Source organism: Myodes glareolus, chromosome 7 (genome assembly GCF_982192425.1).
Source record: "Myodes glareolus chromosome 7, mMyoGla1.1, whole genome shotgun sequence".
Taxonomy (NCBI): Eukaryota; Metazoa; Chordata; class Mammalia; order Rodentia; family Cricetidae; genus Myodes; species Myodes glareolus.
This window is the reverse complement of record NC_142032.1, coordinates 34,048,514-34,065,664: the sequence shown is the minus strand read 5'-3', so window position 1 is coordinate 34,065,664 and position 17,151 is coordinate 34,048,514.

Genomic DNA, 17,151 nt, shown 5'->3' with positions numbered 1-17,151 from the left:
GATTGGATATCTCAGTGACCTAAAACTAGACCAACAGCCAGCAAACCTCTCCTGTGAGCCTCCTGTCTCCACTGCCTCCCACCCCACACTTGGCCTTTTATGTGGGCTCTGGGGATTTGAACTCAGGTTATCATGCTTGCACAGCAGGCGCTGTTAGCTGCTGAACATTTTCCCGGCACCAGGCTGTTTCTTTCTAATCATTACTTTTTCTCTCCTTTCCGCTCCATTTGACAGGCAGATACCCTATCAGATGGCTCTCCTCCTTCTCCAGTTCCCTCTCCATTTGCTCTCATATAAGCCAATACCCCTAGTCACCCTTGCTTGTGTAGTTCTGTCTACTGACTCCGCCTTAGGGATCCAGGCTAACCTCACACTCTAGTAAAGGAGAGTCATGTGCTGCTGAGAGAGCAAAGCCTTCATCCGGGGAAAGACTGGCTCTAAATTACTCCTCTGCGGGGAAAGAGCGTGTCAGTTTTCAGCATCATGATGCCCCTCTTTGGTTCAGATCATAGTTTGAGCCAACTCCAAGACCTTTATAAAAGATTTTCAAAATAAAAGTCTAATTCATTATCTTGTCCAAGAAGCCAGAATGCTCCTTTTGCTCCCAGAGCCATTGGGGATCTGCTCTAATAATGCTGGAGGTTTTGCTCTCTGGGTCTCCACTTTCAAGTAGATTTTACCTATAAATTCTGTTGATTATATTGTTTCCTGACTAAATATGTTCTGTGGCCTAAGCCTCAACCTCCATCTTGATGGAAGTATGTCATCTTATATTGTTGCTGTATGAGAATTCTAGGTGAAACAGGAGGCATGGGACAATGTGAATCGAGGACTTCTCTGGAAATCCAGGCTTTAGGGGATCTCCTGATGTTAACAGGACTCCACCCCTACTCTCTCCAAATTTGGAACCACTGAGAACACAGAATGAAATTCAACAGAGGCCAAAATGTCTGCCTTTAAACCTCGCTCCTGGACCTCGCCTCCAGGCACTGAATGGGTTTCCCCATCTAATTTGATACAGCAGAGCTAGAACTGCGGAGTTGTGGTTGTGACCCCCAGGATGGCCATGGAGAAACTGTGGCAGGGAGCAGATTGCAGATGGAAGAACAACACGGTCTGAGACCAGCCAGCTCAGAAGTTCAATTCCCAGCAAATGACCAGCGTGGTGTCCACCTCTCAACTGAGATGAGTTGTTCTTCCCCTGTTTTGGGGCACACTGAGGGAGGAACAGAAAGAGATATTTGAATTCTTCTGAAATGACAGCGGTCTGACTGTGTGGGTTGCACCAAAGACTCCAAGGGAGGGAAAGAGCTTGTCATAAAACTCCAAGTCCAGGGCTACCCATGTTGGCGAGCGGCGTCAGCTCTGCACGTTAAGGCCATAGCATGTCCCGGCCACACCAACCACGGGCCAACCCGAGCAGACGTTAGCGAGAGAAACAAGCCAGCCCTCTTCTCTCCTCCGTTCCATCGCTCTTCACATGTTTCAGAACAATTCATTCAAGATTCACATAAAGTTAGCTATGGGCTTTTCTAAATAGAGCTCTTACATCTTAAAAATAAACCCCAGGCTTTTAAAGCACTGTAATTATCTTGTCTATTATCTCATCTGCTGCTTCATCCTCCACGTCGTCCCCCACCCCGCCTTGATCTTCTGTCTGGATGGGGTGTTGCCATTTTTGCATAGCTTTTAAAGCAAATGCTGGATATTTTCAGAGGTGGGGGAGGGGTAGGAGACTAGATAGGTCATGATTTGTGTAACTTACTCTTTTTTTTTTTTTTTTCCTTCTGGAAATTAGCTCCTTAGGTCCAGTATGAGTTCTAGAAACCTGGACATCAGCACTGGCTCGTTCGTCACTTTGTCGTCGTGGTCACACTTAACAAAGAACCTGCTTCCCATTCCTGGTCCTGCGGCGTTTTCCCTTTGACATCATACCTCTAAGGCACGCATCTTAGGGATCCTGTGATTCGTGATTTATATCATGAATTCATATTTATATTCATGACTTATATCATGAACTTGGAGCTGAGGGAACCCTTCACAGTTCAGCCACTTTTCAGACATGGAAAATGTGTAAGAAGAGTAAGAAAAAAAGTTCTGTTTGACTAAATACTACATAAAAAAATGTAAATTTATGCAGAGAATTTGGTTTAAAACAGATCAAACACTCCATGCGAAATTTGGAGATAGCAAAATTTATAAAGTAGGACAAAAACATAAACCAGGGAAAACTCTTTAAGTTATCATTTGATAAGGCCATTGCCAATATTCTAGTGTCTTTATGATATTTTATAACACACACATATCTGGTGTGGGAGAATTGTCTGTGTTCTGTCAATCATATTTTAATAAAACGCTGATTGGCCAGGCAGGCAGTATAGGAGGGAAAGCCAGACAGGAAGTAGAGGTGGAGCAAAGAGACTGGGAGTATTCTGACAAGCAGGAAGCTCCCTCCGCAGTTCTGCCCAGACCACTGGAGAGGAAAGATGTAAGCTGCCCCGCTGGAAAAGGTACTGAACCATGTGCTAACGTAGATAAGGATAATGGGGTAACATAAGTTATAAGAGCTAATAAGTAGCCTGACCTAATGGGCCAATCAGCTTTATAACTTATAGAGATCTCTGTGTGATTGATTTTCTCTGGGACTTGCCTGCTGTGGGGTACCGGGCGGGAACAGAAACCCCAACAAGCCGGCCCTCATGTTACACATATCATGTTTATAAATTTTGCCTCTTAGAAACTAAAGTTTTATACCTTTTTCTCTTAACACTGTGAGCACGTTCATGCTAAGTGTTTCCTAAATTTTTTACTTTTTACTGTGTTACTGTAATATACATGTATGGGGGGTGCTCACGAATGCAGGTGCCTTTGAGAGACCGTGATTAGTATCAGACTCCAGCCCTCTGCAAGTACACGCTGCACACTTAGCCACTGAGCCATCTCTCCAGCCTTACGTCACATGATTTTTAATGGCAATACATATAAGAATTTCTTTAGTATTTTATTAGGACATTTTTATACATATAGTATTTGTTATACCAAAATTTTATTTGTTACAGTGATGAATGTTCTTTAGTATTTTATTAGGACATTTTTATACATACAGTATTCGTTATACCAAAATTTTATTGGTTACAGTGATGAATGTGTGGTCTAAGGGTGGCTGAGTGTTCTAAGGCACCGTACTCAAGCTCAGCTTCTACATAAATGATCTTGTTATAAACGTTACTACATAAAATTTTCGTATTGTATTACTGGTTACTTCCACAGGAAACAAAATTACTAACATAAAGGAATTAATGTTTAGAAAAGAAAGACCTTTTGATCTTTGAAGTGATAAAGAAAGAAGTTTACATGAACAACTAGACTTATATTGGGGAATAGTTTTGTAGCAGCAGGATCACTTGGAAGTCGAATGAAGAGTCAAGGTGTTTCTTTGGGATTGCAAAATCAGGGCAAGGGATGACGGGTCTTGAATATTTCCTCTCAGCCACAGTGAGGCCTGGTGGTTAGGACTTCTTCAGTTCAATTGATGTCTTTATGCTAAAATAATTTGTCAGGACCATCCTTATTTATATTGCAATACAGATTGTTCTTGGCTTGCAATATTTGCCATCTTATGAAGCACTTCGGATCTCTGCATGTGCCCAGATGACTGCACAATTAACAAAGAGCATCATTTTTCCCAGCTAAGGGCCACTGCTGAGCTGAAGTTGTCAGAATGAGGACATGTTCCTGAGAAGCTGGAAGAGAGGTGGCCCAGCTCAAGGGAGCTAGAGAACTCAATGTTCCTAAGAGAAAACAGAGCATCTTGAGAATTGAGAACGACAGTTTCACATGTCAGAAATTGAAGATGACAAGGAGGTATTGATTGCCTCAATGTTGTTATGATAGTTTGTTCTGTTGAACTGATGGTTATTTCTGTTCTCCACATTCGACACACACGTCTGATTTAATACATACATTTTACTGTTCTATTATTCTCCTGGTGGCTTTGAAATGTTTTCATTTCTCTCATGAATTGACGGGGATATGTACCTGTCTCCTACTCCAGTCCTCTCTCAAATATGATGTAGATTCAAGTGTGAACACAAACCAAGATCTATGTACAGATTAGGAAACCAGCAAGGGAAAGAGTCCAAGGTAGCACAGACCTGAAAAATTTTGTAGTTTACTTGAATGTCTTTACCCATCTACAAGACCGCGAGAAAGTCTGGCACCATAGGGTGAGCTCTTTGGAAACAACATTAATTTTCTCCTTCCATCATTGTCTCTTGAGTGTTTATATGCTATAGACCAATCCCTCAAGGAGACAGTCTAAAGCATGCAGATAACGGAATAACTATGATACAAATGAGAGGAAGCAGCTACATGATGAAATGGAGAATATTCAAAATTCTGAACTCAACTGAGTGATACCTCATCTACTACTTCAGCAAATATTTATAAAAAAAATCTGGCATATGATGATACTCAAGGAGATGGTGTGGGTGTAAGGATGAATGACCAGAAAGATCCTTGTTCTGATTTTGATTCGCAGCATGGTAGACAGAATAGAAAACCAACATGCACAAAGAGGGTTCAGTTTTAAGGGATGCGTGCTAGGGGATGGAGAGAGCTGTGTCAGTGGATGGGGAGGGATGGGGTGTTGTGTTCCCTTGGGGATACCAGAGCTGAAGGGCTTCAGGAGAAAGGAACAGGAGAGGGCAAAAGAAGGGAACAGAGGGGAGCAGAGGACGTGAGTTGAAATCTGGCCACATGCCAGCACTTAGAGGTCATTAAGAAACACTTTAAGCATGTTGAGAAAGAACGGAGAAGAATCCAGTGAAGTTTGAGACATGGAGGTCACTGTTTGGATGATTTATTGCCCGTGTAATTTGTAGTTCAATGCACAAGTTGTTTTTTTTTTTGAGAGTGAGAGGGAAGTTATTAATAATTTGCCAAGACCGTGTGCAAGCTGGGACTCTCATGGCAAACAAGAACATATGGTCACCCCCCACAACTGTTGACCTTGATAAGACTGGTCTCATTGGAGGTGGAGTGATGGCAATCTGATTGGTGTAGGCTGAGGGTAGAATAAGAGGTGAAGGAAATAGGAAACACTTCTTCAAAAGAAATTTCACAGTAAAGAAAGGAGGGGAAAACAGGACACAGTTAGAGAGGCTACAGGAGCACGGGAAAGATTGTCTTAAAATTGAGATTTTTAAGCATCTATGTGTGCTAGGGTGAAAGATAAAGTATTGGAGAGTCTTTGGACAGCAGAGGGAGAAGATCAGAGCTGCAGGGTTTGTGAATGGGATTCTGTGATCGCTGCAGAGCTTCCAGCAAGGGGGAGGCAACGTGTGTGGACATGGATGGGCACAGTTGCTACATTTGGCAGGGAGAAAATGAAGTTGCTGCTTAGCCAAAGCAAGAGAGTCTACTTTCCGTAGAAAGCCTCCTTTCCCTCCCAGGAGGAATTATGGCTCACCACTTGGGGGACAATTTTCCTTACAGGCATTAAGTAGACACGTGTGAGCTATGGCTTCTCTCAGAAAAATGTCCCAACATGGAGCCTTTTATGCTTTAGCAGCAAATGGAGTAATTCTCTCAGGTCCAATTTAGATCGGGCAAAGACGATGAATATTATGCTGGTCAGCGATTGCCTACCACAGAGGCTTTGGTTGAATGTGGACATCCACAGTCGTCGTTGTCTTTTCAGAATTATAATTAAGAGATAAAGGAAAGCGCCCAGGCTGTCACATGGAGATCCAGGTGAAAACAAGTCTTTGATTAGAGACACATAACATAATTTCTATTGGAAGCTTTAGCGCTCAAGAATTCTGTGACCCTGGGGAGCTTGCAAGGTCTTTGCTGCTTTGTGCAGAAAAGGAAAATATATGTCCAGAAGAACAAAGAGTGCGTGGACACAGGGAGTCACACACACATGCGCACACACACACCATCTCTTTCTTTCTCCCTCGCTCCTCTCTCTCTCTCTCTTTCTCTCTCTCTCATAGGAGTTCTAGGAAAATGCAAGCTTTTCATAGGGGCAGAAGAAAATAGAGCAAGTGGATGAGTATTTCCAGTGATCTAATGCCTAGGGTTAAGGTAGTTCTTTTGACTCAGTAAAGAGAATCAGAATAAAACAGTTTAGATTCCAAATAGCATTCTTTCCAGAATTGAGCCTCTTGAATCTACTCCAAGGCAGGGATAACAAAAAAGTCTATTTTCTCCTACTTTTCTGAGATAAACTTTCATTTCCTCAGTCGCTCAGGTAAAGTTGCTTAAAGAGATCTATTCATCTGGCAAGTGGTACCTGAGCAGCCATCTCCAGATGTGTCTTTGGCTATTACAGACATTGGCTCAGCACAAGAGGGTCACAGTGTGGTTCCTGCTGGCATGCTCCAGTTAAGGCATACCTGGGAAGGTGGGGCTGGAGGACTAAGACCACCACCTAGGACTTCCAGCAGCATGCTCCTCCCCCATCAAATGCAGTGCCCTCCCGGGTAATCAGCCACCTGTGAGCAAGATCTGGCCTCTCTAAATTGGTTCTTTTCATTGGTATGACTGAGTTCTTAAAGAATAGGCTTTGTAAAATAGGATAGAAACACCAATTTATGGGTGCAGTGTTGCAAGATTGAAGAACTGGCTACTATTCTTAGCGACTGATCATCTGGATCATGCTGACAGTGACCAACCTCACCCTTGGTACTTGATACTATTGCACTCGCTCTTGCTCCTTGTCAGTGGGACAAAATCGAAAACATATGTAGACAAAACCAGTTCATCTCGTACTGAGAAAGTCAGTTACGGAGAAATGTCCACCAGGTGACTATTTCTCGGCAATATCCTTGGTATAAAAATTGAAACATGTTTATTAAATTTTCCTCTACCCACACAACATACATGTTGCAGGGCACTGGCAGGTGGGAGAGAAACCTCCAGTCACACATAAACTTGGAAAGAACACAGTCCCTGAAGGATGCAGGGTTCCACGTTCCGCTCTCAGTTAGGATTTCTTCTTAGATGCTTAAAACCTGACACCTGAAGATGTTTCCGATATCCCTTGCCTTTCAAATTTTCCATGTAAGATGGAGAGATTAAACACCAGCATGATGGGAGTCATTATGGAGTGCGGAACTAACAGTATTTGATGGTTCATAGAATCTATGACCTCTCATTTTTAGAGGCCTCTTTACCATTTATTCCATGTCTTAAAATACACTGACGTTGCTAATTAAATGTAACATACATGAAAGAATTGAGTTGAATTACCCCTTAATTTGCTGACCTCATGTCACCATTTAGACACATGGAGTCAGCAACTTGTTAGTTTCAGCAATGTTATCTTTGTTATATACTAGAGAATTAATAAAGTATTTATTTGTTTCCAACAGTTTATTAGAGGTTGAATTAAATACTCATGGGTTTTAATTCTGCTGCTTCCTTTTCTAGTTTTGGAGTCAATGAGTTTTCACTTTTTTCTTTTATAAGTTCTTGAAAAACTCGTGGCCTGGATTTACGAAGGACCTTGGGCTTGAATGATGTGGGAAACCCTGGCTTTATAAAACTCCAGAGAACTTGCCACAGAATATAAATGTTTCTTTCCGACATCCAAACTTTGAGTTGTCAGGTTCACTATAACATTTGTTTTTTAAAGATTGATTTAGTTTCACTTTTGTGAATATGAGTGTTTGTATGTATATATGTACAACATGTACATACCTGGTGCCCACAGAGACCAGAAATTGTATCAGATTCCCCAGAATTAGATTTATAGATCATTATTAGCCACCATATGGGAACTGGGAACTGAAGCTATTCTTTAGCAGCAAGGGCTCTTAACCACCGAGTCATCTCTCTACCAATATACTTTTTTTTAATGCAACTTTTACATCCTTAATCTGAGTATTCTTCTTCAACCATGTTTTCACAGATGCCCGTCATGTCAGATACAGATTCCTTCACTAGAGGAACAGGTTACCAGACTTGCTAAAAAGATAGTCAGTCGACCTTCCTTGATACTTTAATTAATCAATGGAATAATTAAGCAAACAAAATCATGGTTCTTTTGAAATCATTTACTATGCATTTTTGCTGTTTGCTTATAAATGCTCAGCTTTATCTACAGTGTCTCCTAATTTTCCAACAAAACCACTCTTCTTCCTCTTCTTGGACTATACTTGGAATGCTTCCCCACCCTCGTTTGTCCTTTAATTTAGTCATTCAACAAATACATTAAGTACCCACAGGGTTTTAGACCTAGAGTTGCTGTGGGAACTCCTTCAGCCAATAGCCTTTAAGATATTGGCCCACTTTGGGCATGATCTCATGTACTATAAATGCAGACGAAAAGTATGAGCGGCCTCTTAGCTGCTGGATTCGGTTCCAGTTCCCAGAGCTCACAGAGGACTGCAGATCACTACGCTTACTGTGAGTTTATCTCCAGATAAATAAACCTCTGCTCTACTCCAGTCCAGGCTATTGTGGAGCTGTTTTGTACACCAACAAACTGGCATCCAACATGGCACATTTTCCTGCAATAATCTTTGAGGTTTCCAGGAAGAAGATGGAGCCCCACAACAATGATTCCACCTGGTTGATACGATGTCATTATGCTGATAGCACCATCTGGTATCTAAGGGCACAACTCCTTGCTTATTTCAGACTCTAATAGGAATTAGCAGAGCTCAGAGCTCTCTCGAATCTTTTTTTTTCTTCCAATTCTGAAGTTTTGTTCATCACAGGTTTTGTTCATTCATTTTTATTTTTTTGACAAACAAAAATTTTGTTTTGCTGTTAGTTATTTTGATGTTACATCTTCCAACAGCTCCATACATTTTACATCCAAGCTGAATCCTCCGCATACTTCTTCCCCTTCTAACCCTAGAAAACAACAGATCTTAAAAAAATGGCTGCAAAATTCAATGGCTCTCATCTGAGCTGACGTGGAAACTGAGAGGTGTCTCTGCCAAAGCAGCAAAGGGGGTGGGTAGGAGGCAGTGAGAGTGATACCCACGGCCAGGGATGAGGAAAGCGGGATAGAAATCAGGTGGACAGGAAAGTTCTTCAGCACAAACACACTCCCCACTCACTCTGGTTCCCAAGGGTGAACACCCTTCTCCACGCGTGTTTCAACTTTCCATCTGTGATACTGACAATGACCGTTCCACATGTTTATTCTCTTGTTACAAGCACGGGAGATGCTCAGGAAATACTTGTTGAAAGGTCCAAGACTATTGATGGTTTTTAACATTGCCCTAGGGAATACCTGCAGTAATTAAGCCAACAAATGAAGAATTTGAATCTTCTTCCGTGGATATATTTTTTTAAGGTTAGGACACTCATTTGTCTGTCCAACATGACACAAACGACTTCTTAGGGCCCTTTCCAATGACATGATTAACCACCCCTTTCTGGGGACAGTTTCATATATGTTACTGCTAATAGCAAGAGAGCTTCTCCTGGGGCCATTTTCCCTTTTATGTGATTACACTGATATTTTAGAGTAAATGAAATTGCCACATCCCAGCTGGGAAGTTCTTTTGAATTTATGAAATGCAGAGATTGCTATAAGGACTCTAAAGTTGAAGAAGGTCTCTTATCCAATCATCAATAGACAATTTTGGTGATTATAACCCTCCTTAGAAAAGTTCCACTGCGGTTACCAAAGTCCAAAATTTGACATTAGTGTTGCCCTTGACAACTGCATCCAGACAGCTTCTCTGGGAAATACTCTGGTTATAGTAAAGGATAATTACAATTGTAAAAAAAAAAATTCTTAACTTAATATGTCTGAGTGTGATTTTATTAGATTTCCTTTTGTGGTGCTCTCTTGATCCATTCTACTAGAAATTACTATTATTACTATCATTACTATTATTTTGGACAAGAGGCTTGCAGTAAGGGTCTTTAAATAGCAACGGGATCAATCCCTCACGTTCTTGTTCTGCTCTCCCTTTACCCTTCAGTGAGGGAGACAAAACTGAAGGTAGAGGGGACCTATCTGAGTAGGCCCTATGTTAGCCATATCTAGGCTTCTCAAATAAAACTGTTAATATGTTTAGTCTATAGGTTCTCAATCCTTTCCGACAGAGAGCTGACTGCAACGTCCACCTGAGCAGCATCCAGTATACAGGAAAAGGGTGCTTTGTGGAGAATTGTATGGAACCAACTTTGCGAGAGAAAGAAGGACTTGCAGGATTCCGAGCCGGAAAGCGGGGATCATCCCTGCATACTTCATGGAACTGATGCCTGCTTTTCCAGAAAGCTAGGGCCCCTTGATTAGGAGGAACTGGAGCAAAGTCGTCAAGTACTGGCCTGGACTGGTTCCAGCACTTTCAGCAATTCCTTGCTGGAAAGGCAATGCCGGACTCACAACTGGGGCTGCCCGCAGAAAAGGATGGCTACGGCTTTTGTCTCTGACATCGTCTTTCCCTACCTGGCATCTCCATACATGACGGCGAAGATGCTCTGAATGCAGCCACTGGGAGCATCATAAATAGTCACTGACACACAGTAGTAGTGTTCCATGGGAAAGAGACCCAAAGCGTGCCGCTGCTTCAGGTGGTGGTGGTGGTGATGGTGGTGTGGTGGTGGAGGTGGTGGCGGCAGGAGTGGTGGTGGTGGAGGTGGTAGAGGTGGTGGTGGTGGTGATAGCGGCGGCGGCAATCAGAAGCGGTGGTAGTCAGCAGTGGTGGGCATGGCGTGTGTATTGGGGAGTCGAGTGTGCCGCTTCCCTGGAGATGACTGTGGCTGACTGACTCGAAGCAGAACCACTGTGCTCCTAGTCAGAAAGGAGGGCAGGGGACTGGGACCTGGAGCTAAGAGAGGAGGTTCCTTGGGCTTCCTCTCCATAACTAGACAGAGAGCTGGACTGATCTTTGAGCTTGTAATTTGTCAGAATCAAACAGAAAAACTGAAACAAGAATAGAGAAAAGTATCTTTCCTGTATATGTCTCTCGCTTCCAAACAGGCCCTGGAAACACCATGGCTAATGTGATGTCAGTGTTAATAGTCAACTTGACGAAATGAACCTAGGAGGTGGGCCTCTGGGCACGCATGTGGGGAACTGTCTTGATTGCATTAATTGATCTCGGAAGACCCATCCTATTGTGGTCGAGGTCCAGGCTGTAGAATCGGAGACGGCAAGCTGGGAACTAGTGCAGGGCGTGAGCTTTCAAGGCTGTCTTGTTCCGTTCACAGAGAGAATATGATTGGATCTCTAGTTCCTGCTGCTGTGAGTTCTGCAATCTGGAACTGGGCACTAAAATGTACCCTTTCTCTCTGAAGTCACTTTTGTCAGAGTATTTATCACAGCAACAGGCAAAGAAAACAAGGCGACTAGGAGCCCCCAAAGAGTTCCCGGGTCCCTAGAAACAAATGCACCAATTTGGCTGGGAGAGCTGTGAAACTACACCGATTCCATTCCGCGCTGTACTCGCTACGCGCGCTTTGGGAACTAGGCTGAAAATTTAAAATTAGACAGACAGAATGACGGGGCCATGGGACATCCTTGAGACAAGAATGCTCAGAATTCCCACTTTATTGGGCTCCGGGACAGCTTATATAGGGCTCTGGCCATGCCCCAGCTCTCGGGATCTTTCAGATGTAGACCCATCAACCTGCCATCAGGGTCTCGTGCTCAGAGCAGCGGCAGGCTGCTCAGAGCTGAGGAAATCAAGTTCTTTACAAGAAATTCAGGGTCTGGTGGTTCACAATCCCCAACATGTAGCCATGAAAAGGCATGTTAACAAAGATAGAGAATAAGGGTGAGGGCACATGGAGCCTAGTAGATCCTGCCAGGGAGAATGCCCAGGTCCTGTTCTGCTGGCCGAGCAAGCGAGCAATTCCACTGAAGAAAGAGAGCTGGTACTTCTATGACAGGAAACTGCTTTATCTCCCACCACCATGGAAGAAGTACTGCTCCCCTTCCATCACAATGGGAGCATAAGATAGTAGTCTGTTCCTTCTGTGTACCCTAAGGGACAATGGCTTGCCCTTTGGTTCACAGGCCAGCTGACCCATAGCAAAGGAAACAGACCCCTTCCCATTTGTATCTCATTAAAGCCTGTATACCAGTAGAGTGTGCACTGTATAAAATCAGAAGGGAGAAGACCACGGGTAGAAAGGATTAGGGAGCAGGGAGATGAGAAGAGGGGAAGGAGAGGGTCGAACAAAACTAAGTATATGTGTCTTAAAAGGCCATACAGAAATCTGCTACTTCAAATGCTAATTCAAAAATAAAATTCTAAAAAATAAAATAAAACACTGCATATGGTGCCAAGAGCCTGCTCTTCAGGCTGGTGCAAAGAAATGAGACAGGCTTAGAGGTTATCTCATTTGGGATGGTCTGAGTCCAAAAATAAACTGTTACTGATAAAGCTTTAGCAATCAGGGTGCAATCAGGTTGTGTATGTTTGCATACAGATATACATTTATTTTAAGTTTTACTGACTACGGGGAAGGAGCACATGGTTTATAAATAATGATATATAACAATTACAATAGTAATTAATATGTGCTGGGCTTTACTGTAAATTCCTTATAAACAGCTGGTCCTCCCAAGATTCTGTTTTCCAACGAGACAAGGGACAAATGGGCCTTCCCATGTCAATGCTGTTGGATACATTCTCATGTCCATGAGAACAAGAAGAGAGACACAAGGAAGCCGCGTGTCATCATTTCCCGTGTTTGTCGATGAGCTGAGTAACATTTCCAGATCACCCTTCTCACACTCGGGGGCCTGTGTTCTTCCCGCAGCGCTGTTTGCCAGGCAGGGCCTGCAATCATAGCGTGCTTTCAAGTCTAATCTGTGTTAGCAGCAACTCCGTCATCGTCCTAAGTGTGACAATCCACAAGCGCTGGTTCACAGTGTTAGCTGATTCTTGCAGTGTAACCTCCCCCACCCCCTGAAACACACCCCCCACCCCTGCTGATTTCATGTGAGGGCAGAACTGGGAACACAGAGTGCCACACCTCTCCCCTATGAAGAGATGATGCAGTCGAAGCTTAGGCCTATGAGTGTAAGTTAGTAATTAGGAAGAGGTAAGTTCTAAGGATACAATATGCTTTTCTTGTGATTTATTGACTGGACATTTGTATAGTTTAACTACTGTCTCAATCTAACCACCAAATGTGCTCATTCCTGACCTGTAAACTTCTGGCTTTTGTGAGTGACAATAAGCCCCCTTTCTGGACCGCTGGACATAAATAAATACACATAAGGCTGGATTTGAGTGAGGGTAATGAAGGAATCCTTTACAGCAAACCCTGCCTTTCTGCCTAGCAGCCATCCTTTCGTCTCTTCTTACTAACAAGCTCCAGCAGTACTAGGTGCATGAAATGCCAAATTAATAGATGATATTTTCTCATCTTCTGTTTATATAGCGGTAGCCTGTAAAAGAATGTTGAGTGAGACAAATTAATAACATTACGCGGGACTTCCATAAACTCTTCCTAGAAGCGGGTAGGAGGACACAGATGTGCGCCTTCTGTAACGGACCCATCCATTTGTAGCTGTCAGTTTAGCCTGCAGTAGGCCGCAGAGACAATTTAATCCCTGTATCTCAAGTCTAAACAGAAGCACATTCTTCCCTTCGTGGGCAAGGCGGGTTGTGTGGGCTGCTCTGATCCGCGTGCCACTGAGGGACACAGTGTGACAAGTCCACCCTCCAGCTGTAATGTGTGGAATAAGGGCTCGCACATTGCCAAGGCTGGTCTATCTGTTACACTCCAGCCCGGAACGGAGGCACTTCATTCCTACACAGTCCATTAGTTCAAATTATTCAAACAGCTTTGCTAACTGAAGGGTGGACTAGGACCCTACCTTCATTATGTAGGAAAAACAAACATCTAATTTGTGCAAGGTCATTATTTTTAGATTTCTTTTATAATCAAATGCAATTCCTAAGGGACAAAGGGGCACTAAATTGTCTAAGCGTGCCATGTAAAGTCCGTGGCATACAGACTGTGACATAGTCAAATTCTGCTAGATATATACAAAGGCAGTAAGTAGAGCCAACTTGAATGATATGGAATAAACCCACCCTGTATTATAGCATGGCGTAGCTCTAATGTACAGTTCACCCTCTGGATCCTTGGGACCCACTTTGTGGGTTCAATTAGATTGAAAATACACTTTTGAAAACTTGTATCTGTATTGGATGTAGACTTTTCTGGTATTGTTTTCCAAACAATGCAGTATAAACGATTTTGAATGTTGATATAGTATTAGTTATGATGAATAATATAGAGATGATTTAAAAATATATACAGAGGCGTGCCAAAGCTTTATAAGCACCTGGAGCTTCACAGATCTAGGACTCCAAGGAGGCCTAGAATAATTATTATGGATGCTTAGAGACCACTGAACTTTTAAAGAAGAGGTAGGTGTAACCGGGCACATCTGTAATGCCAGCACACGAGAGGACAAGGCCAGGCAATCTAAAGGAGGACTGCCTTTAGTTCAAAGTTTGCCTGGGCTACACAGTAAGACTCTGTCTTGAAAACAACCAGAGGAAAATAAAGTAAGTCATAAGTATTACTGCGTTTATGTAAGAATTAATTCTAAACAGTAAAGTGGTTTTTCTCTTTTGCCTTCTGGAGTAGAAAACATTTACCCTCATCTGTTCTGTCAATCCATCTGTGAGAGGAGACTAGAAATTAAAGCAGAGGTAGCATCCAGCTCTTGACATTCAGAATCCGATGGTACAGCAAGACAATGCTCTGCCAGTCAGGTTACTTTTTCTTGAGATAGGATTTTTCCAAATTCCTGCATGCTCATTTAGCAACTGTAAGACTGATCTAAAGTTCGAAAATATAAACATATGCTATAGAATTAGTAGAAAACTTACCCATGTAACCCCTGAAATATTAAAAAAAAAAAGAAAGAAGGAAAAGAGACAAGAGCTGATCCTTAGACAGTAGTGTTCTGTCTTTGCCCTCCTTGGGATTAGTCTAAGAAGCAGACAGCACATAGGAAGGACACAGGACGTGTGCAGGAAACATGCAGGTATGTAGCAAGCATGCAGGTATGCAGGAAGCATGCAGAAAGCCCACAGGACACATGCAGTTTGAAGTGTCAGGAAACACGCAGGAAGCATGCTTTACAGTCAAGGATGCAGTGTTTGAGTGCGCAAAGGTTACCCGTCTGCAGCCCAGCACTGCCAGGCTGTTCTTGATTCTTATGCCATCCAGGCAGATGCTGAGCGACGGCATAAGGGCGTTCCATGGGTCAGCCGGGCAGGGTGAACCGCTGAGGGGAAGAACAGAAAAGTGACCCCAAGAGACAGAGTGGGACCTGGGAGCGCGGGAGCTGAGATCACAGAGCAACAGTGGATTAAAGAATGGACCGCAGGGAAACCCGGAAGAAGGGAGTAGGGAAAAGACTGTGGAAGAGGCCTAGAACCACTTCCCAGAGTCCCGGAGTCCTAACACACTTTAAGAGGTGCCTTTTCCTTACCAAGCATCACCTTCCACAAAGACCATTTTCCTGACCTACACACAAAGGTGCCATCTGCAATGGAAGAGCAGGGAAAGCGGCAGCCTCTGAGGCCAAACACAGTTCATCCAGGGACTACATTATACTTCAATAGAGTATTTAAACTATAGAGCTATATGTACTAGAGGCCAGAATATATAGTTAATCTATGTTCCTCCCATCTGGCTAGCATATAGTACATAGCGCTCTTCAGTAGAGCACAAGTTACCATTACTGTTGAGTCAAAGAACTCATGTTCTGGCCAGTGATACTAAATTTTGTGATTTCACTATGGAATATGTCTGTCAGCCCCTCCCCCTTTCTCATACACTTAGTTTTTTTTTTATCTCATTAGCATGCTGAGCAAAAGGTTTACTATGGCATTTTCACATATACTTTGTTTTTTTATAATCTTCTTCTGTCTTCCTCATTCTTCTGCACATACCTCTGAACACAATCAAAATCTAACTCCCAGAGGCTTTGTTGTGGAAGAAATTAAACCGAATTCCCTCCTCATTCACAACGGAAGAGAACCTGTAAATTTTCTCCCGAAGGAGACCACTGGTGACCACGGGACTGCCTGTGAGCAGCAGGGTCTGGCCACGCAGCAGTCTCCTGTGTTAATGGGTGCAAACAAAGATTCCTTCTTTGGAATGCAAAGGACACCTGGTGCTGTCCCCTTGCTCCCTCGCTGCCATTTCCTGTTTGCATGGCTATAAAGTAAACAAGTCAAAACAACAGCAACAAAAGGACAGCAGCAAGAAGCCAATAAATTCTTTCAGCTGTCATGGTTGGTTAAAGGGCTGGTGTGTGGGAGAGAAGATCAGAACAAGAAACACAAGTCCATAAGGTACCTGATATGATTATGGGGAGGACGAACTAAGGGGTCCTACTGCCCAGCAGCTTGTGTCCTGCAATGTCTGGATGGGAAAGAAGGCAGCGGCAGGAGGAGAGGGGGAGGAGGAAAAGCTAGAAGGACTCTTGATTTTGCCGGTTGTTTGCACGCTGTCCTGATGATGGCCTTTGCCTTGCTTGGCTGGAGTCATTGAGCTTCCCTTTGTCATCAAAGCATCCCGCGTCCTTAATTTGTCTCCTTCGTCTCTTTGCCTCAGCGCTTTAAGCTTTAAATGAACTCATTTGATCTTCCCAGAGTCTTCCACACACACACACACACACACTCACATTCACACACACACACTTTCACATTCACACACACATCACACGTGCATTCACACGTTTACACATACACTACACGCTCACGTTTACACACACCACACACATATACTCATGTTTACACACACCATATGAACGCACATTCACGATTACACACATACCATACACACACACACACTCAGAGCATAGAATATTATGGTTTTGAAGATTTTGTTTTCTCTCTAAAAGTTACACTTAAATAAATATCCAGCTGTGTATCCAATCCCTCCATTGATCAATATTGAAAAGTCGGCAGTAAGAAAAAACAGATAAAGGTATGGGCCACTTAAGGCAGTACAAGAGGCTGGGGTACTCTGTAAGAACCAGAGCATACTACTGTCTGCTTACAAGATGGGGTTGTGTAGAGCAGAAACTGGGGTTACGGGGTGGGGGGTGTCGAAAGGTTTCCCTACCTGGCCTGCAGTTGACCATTGCCAGGAGAGACCACACTCTGTTAAAGAATGCAAGGTTATTGA